This window comes from Piliocolobus tephrosceles, chromosome 21 (genome assembly GCF_002776525.5).
Source record: "Piliocolobus tephrosceles isolate RC106 chromosome 21, ASM277652v3, whole genome shotgun sequence".
In the NCBI taxonomy this organism is placed as follows: Eukaryota; Metazoa; Chordata; class Mammalia; order Primates; family Cercopithecidae; genus Piliocolobus; species Piliocolobus tephrosceles.
The window spans coordinates 14,277,690-14,282,689 of record NC_045454.1 but is presented as its reverse complement, the minus strand read 5'-3'; the positions used below and the strand labels follow the sequence as shown (position 1 = coordinate 14,282,689).

The 5,000-nt window shown below is 45.8% G+C and overlaps 1 protein-coding gene across 4 annotated transcripts in view; it reads right to left on the bottom strand.

The window, feature by feature from the left end:
- Positions 1 to 5,000, bottom strand: part of XRCC1 (X-ray repair cross complementing 1) — a 33,956-nt gene that overhangs the window by 12,109 nt on the left and 16,847 nt on the right. The window contains exon 1 of one of the 4 annotated variants that reach the window (XM_026448297.1): positions 2,649 to 2,764. The exons of the other annotated variants lie outside the window; for them this stretch is intronic. The gene's annotated coding sequence lies outside the window, so the exon portion shown is untranslated. Of the gene's footprint in view, positions 1 to 2,648; positions 2,765 to 5,000 lie in introns of those variants that run through there. 4 annotated transcript variants of the gene reach the window in all.

The following is a 5,000-nucleotide window of genomic DNA, read 5'->3' as shown; positions in this document are numbered from 1 at the left end:
CCCCGTCTCTACTAAAAATACAAAAAATTAGCTGGGCGTGGTGGCGCGTGCCTGTAGTCCCAGCTACTTGGGAGGCTGAGGCAGGAGAATCACTTGAACCTGGGAGGTGGAGGTTGCAGTGAGCCAAGATTGCGCCACTGCACTGCAGGCTGGTGACAGAGCGAGACTCCATCTCAAAAAAAAAAAAAAAAAAAGATGAATGCAGCCACTTTTGGTTGGGTATATTTTGTTACTGACTTAGTCACTTAGTCTCTTTTCTAACTGACATGCTGTGAAATTTATAAAATTGTACAATAAAGCCTTTTATTGTTTATTATATAACCATAGCTCTTTTTGTGCACAGCTGATTGTGCAAAGGAAACAAGAAAGACAATTATACAGAAGGGAAGCTTTCTCCCTGACCTTGACTATACTTATTTAGAAAAGGCCTGATTTGGAGCTGACAGGGAAGCTGCATTCATTATCTGGTGACTAAAAGGGGTAAGGCAAGCTATGGTTGGCAGCTGCTATCCACATGAACCGAGATTTCCTCTGAGGGTTAGACCACTGGCTTCCTTAGCTTTAGGGCCTTGCAACTTGGGCTGAACCATGCTACCAGCTTCCCTGGTTCTCCAGCTTACAGACAGTCTATCATGGGACTTTGCAGCCTGCATAATCATGTGACCCAACTCTCCTAATCTCTTCTATCTATATCTATATCTATAAACTATTGGTTCTATCTCTCTGCAGCACCTTGACCAATACAACTACCCATTCCATCTTACTAGAAAGACAGCGAAGGTAAATAAACATTCACATACCAGATATGATAAAATTTTAGCTAAAAATGTACTTATTCTGTCTTTATCATTATAAAGTAGAATTCTGGCCAGGTGCAGTTGTCCATGCCTGTAATCCCAGCACTTTGGGAGGCCAAGCCGGGCAGATTGCTTGAGCCTGGGAGTTTGAGACCAGCCTGGGCAACATGGCAAAACCCCATCTCCACGAAAAATACAAAAATTAGCCAGGTACGGTGGCAGGTACCTGTAGTCCCAGCTACTCAGGAGGCTGAGGTGGGAAGATAACCTGAGCCTGGGGAGGTTGAGGCTACAGTGAGCCATGATCATGCCACTGGACTCCAGTCTGGGTGACAGAGTGAGACCTTCACTTAAAAAAAAAAATAATAAAGTAGAATTTTGATCTAAATCCATTTGCCAAAAGAATACATAACTTTTTTTTTTTTTTTTTTTTTTGCGACAGTCTCAGTTTGTCACCCAGGCTGAAGTGCAGTGGCATGCTCATAGCTCACTGCAGCCTCCACCTCCAGGGGTCAAGGGACCCTCCCACCTCAGCCTTCTGAGTAGCTGGGATCACTAGTATGCACCACCATGCCTGGCTAATGTTTTTATTTTTTGAACAGACAGGGTCTTGCCTTGATGCCCAGACTGGTCTCGAACTCCTGATTTCAAGTGATCCTCCCGCTTTGGCCTCCCAAAGCACTGGGATAACAGGCATGAGCCACTGCACCTGGTCAGAAGCTTCATTTGTTAAAATGTACCTTGTAGAGCAGAAAAAGCACTTGATAAGATTCAACACACATTCATGAAAAAAAAAAAAAAGCTCTCAACAAACCAGAAATAGAAAAGAATTTTCTCAACCTAACAAAGGACATCTATAAAAAACAAACAACCTATAGCTAACACCATATTTAATGGTGAAGGACTCAACGCCTTCCCCCTAAGATTAGGAACAAAGCGAGGATGTCCACTTCCACCATTTCTATTCAACATTGCACTAGTCAGTGTGACAAGGTGAGAAAAAGAAAAAAGAAAACTATCTTTTTTCACAGATGATGTGATTGTCTATGCAGAAAATCCCAAAAGATCTAGACAAACTGCAAGGTTTAGTAAGTGAAGGTCACAAGATGAGAAGTCAACATACAAAATCAACTGTATACTACACATCATTTCTGTGGTATTCTGGCCAAAGTGTGCAACCTAAATTAATCACAAGGAAACATCATATATTTTGTATAGTAAGTGATATCTGACAAAATCACTGACCTCTACTCTTCAAAAACATCAAAGGCACAGACCCAAAGTCACAGGAGCCTTCATTCCTTCCGTTCTCCCTCCCTCCCTCCTCCCTTTTTTTTTTTTTTTTTTTTGAGATGCAGTTTCACTCTTGTCGCCCAGGCTGGAGTGCAATGGTGCGATCTCGGTTCACTACAACCTCTGCCTACCAGGTACAAACGATTCTCCATCTCAGCCTCCCAAGTAGCTCGGATTACAGGCCTGTGCCACCATGCCTGACTATTTTTTTTTTTGTATTTCGTAGAGATGGGATTTCTCCATGTTAGTCAGGCTGGTCGTGAACTCCTGACCTCAAGTGATCCACCCACCCTGGCCTCCCAAAGTGCTGGAATTACAGGTGTGCGCCACCCATGCCCAGCTTCTTTCTTTCTTTCTGTGACAGCATTTTGACATTGTTACCCAGGCTGGTCTCAAACTCCTGAGGTCAAGTGAGCCACCCGCAGTGGCCTCCCAAAGTGCTAGGATTACAAGCATGAGCCACCACACCAGGCCTTCTTTTTATTTTTTAATAGAGATGGGGTCTCAGTATGTTGCCCAGGCTGGTCCCTAACTCTTGGGCTCAAGTGATCCTCTTACCTTGGCTTCTTAAAGTTCTGGGATTACAGGCGTGAGCCACTGTGCCTGGCCGTCACAGGAACTCTTTTTAATGAATGGAAACCAAGGAGATGTGACAAATCAACGCAATGCATGATTCTGCATTTTCTTTTGCTGTAAATAACATTATCGGGGCAATGAAGAAAATGTGAAGAAAGTCTGACATCAGATGATATAGCACTGTATCAATGTTAATTTCCTAACTTTGTAATTGCACTGTAGTCAAGTAAGAAATGTCTCAGCTTTTAGGAAATACTCACTGGAGTATTCAAGGATAAAGGGGTATCATGCACATAATTTACTCTCAGTTCAGAAAAAAAAATATGTACATATTTGTTACCTTTGGGGAATATGAATGAAGACTATATGGAGGCCGAGGCAGGTAGACTGCTTGAGCTCAGGAATTTGAGGCAAGCCTGGGCCACGTGGCAAAACCCCATCTCTACAAAAATACAAAAATCAGCTGGGCATGGTGGTGCAAGCCTATAGTCCCAGCTACTTGAGGGGCTGTGGCAGGAGGATCACTTGAACCCGGGAGGCTGCAGTGAGCTGAGATCGTGCCACTGCACTCCAGCCTGGGTGACAAAGTGAGACCTCGTTTCAAAAAATAAAAGAGTAGGCCAGAAACATATAGTGGCTCACATGTGTAATCCTAGCACTTTGGGAGACCGCAGCAGGTGGATCACTTGACCTCAGGAGTTCAAGACCAGCCTGGGCAACATAGTGAAACCCCATTTCTACAAAATATATTTAAAAATTAGCTGGGCATGGTGACTCCCACTAGCTACTTGGGGGGCTGAGAAGAGAGGATCACTTGAGCCCAGGAGGCAGAGGTTGCAGTGGGCTGAGATCATCCCACTGTACTCCAACCTGAGCAACAGAGTGAGACCCCCATCTCAAATAAATAAATAAACAAACAAATAAAATGAAATATATGGTTTAAAAAAGAGACAGTTTAGGCCGGGCGCGGTGGCTCAAGCCTATAATCCCAGCACTTTGGGAGGCCGAGACGGGCGGATCACGAGGTCAGGAGATCAAGACCATCCTGGCTAACATGGTGAAACCCCGTCTCTACTAAAAAATACAAAAAACTAGCCGGGCGAGGTGGCAGGCGCCTGTGGTCCCAGCTACTCAGGAGGCTGAGGCAGGAGAATGGCGTGAACCCGGGAGGCAGAGCTTGCAGTGAGCTGAGATCCAGCCACTGCACTCCAGCCTGGGCGACAGAGTGAGACTCCGTCTCAAAAAAAAAAAGAGACAGTTTGGTACTGGCATAAAGAAAAATACACATATCAATGGAACAGAGAAGAGAGTACAGAAATAAACCCATACATATTGTCAATTAATTCTCAACAAGGAGTCAAAATGATTCAGTGAGAAAAGGGAAGTCTTTTTTTTTTAAAAGTATTTTCAGTCAGGTGCAGTGGCTCAGGCGTGTAATCCCAGTACTTTGGGAGGCCGAGGTGGGAGGATCACTTTAAGCTCAGGAGTTCAAGACCAGCCAGGCAATGTAGGGAAACCCCATCTCTACAAAAATTTTTTTTTTGTTTTGAGATGGAGTCTCGCTCTGTCACCCAGGCTGGAGTGCAGTGGTGCGATCTCGGCTCACTGCAAGCTCCGCCTCCCGGGTTCACGCCATTCTCCTGCCTCAGCCTCCCCAGTAGCTGGGACTACAGGCGCCCACCACCACGCCTGGCTAATTTTTTGTATTTTCAGTAGAGATGGGGTTTCACTGTGTTAGCCAGGATGGTCTCGATCTCCTGACCTTGTGATCTGCCCACCTCGGCCTCCCAAAGTGCTGGGATTACAGGTGTGAGTCACCACGCCTGGCCGAATTTTTTTAAAAAATTAGCCGGGCATGGTGGCTCACACCTATAGTCTCAGCTACTCAGGAGGCTGGGGCTGGAGAATCCCTTGAGCCTGGGAAATGGAGGTTGCAGTGAGCCAAGATCATGTCACTGCACTCCAGCCTGGGCAACAGAGTGAGACTCTGTCTCAAAATAAATAAAATAAATAAGCATTGTCAACAAACATATAAAAAAGATACAGAAAAGGGCCAAGCATAGTGGCTCACACCTGTAATCCCAGCACTTTGGGAGGCCAAGGCAGGCAGATCACGAGGTCAGGTCAGGAGATGGAGACCATCCTGGCTAACACGGTGAAACCCCATCTCTACCAAAAATACAAAAAATTAGCCGGGCGTGGCGGCAGGCACCTGTAGTCCCAGCTACTCGGGAGGCTGAGGCAGGAGAATGGTGTGAACCTGGGAGGCGGAGCTTGCAGTGAGCCAAGATTGCACCCCTGCACTCCAGCCTGGGCGACAGAGCGAGACTCCGT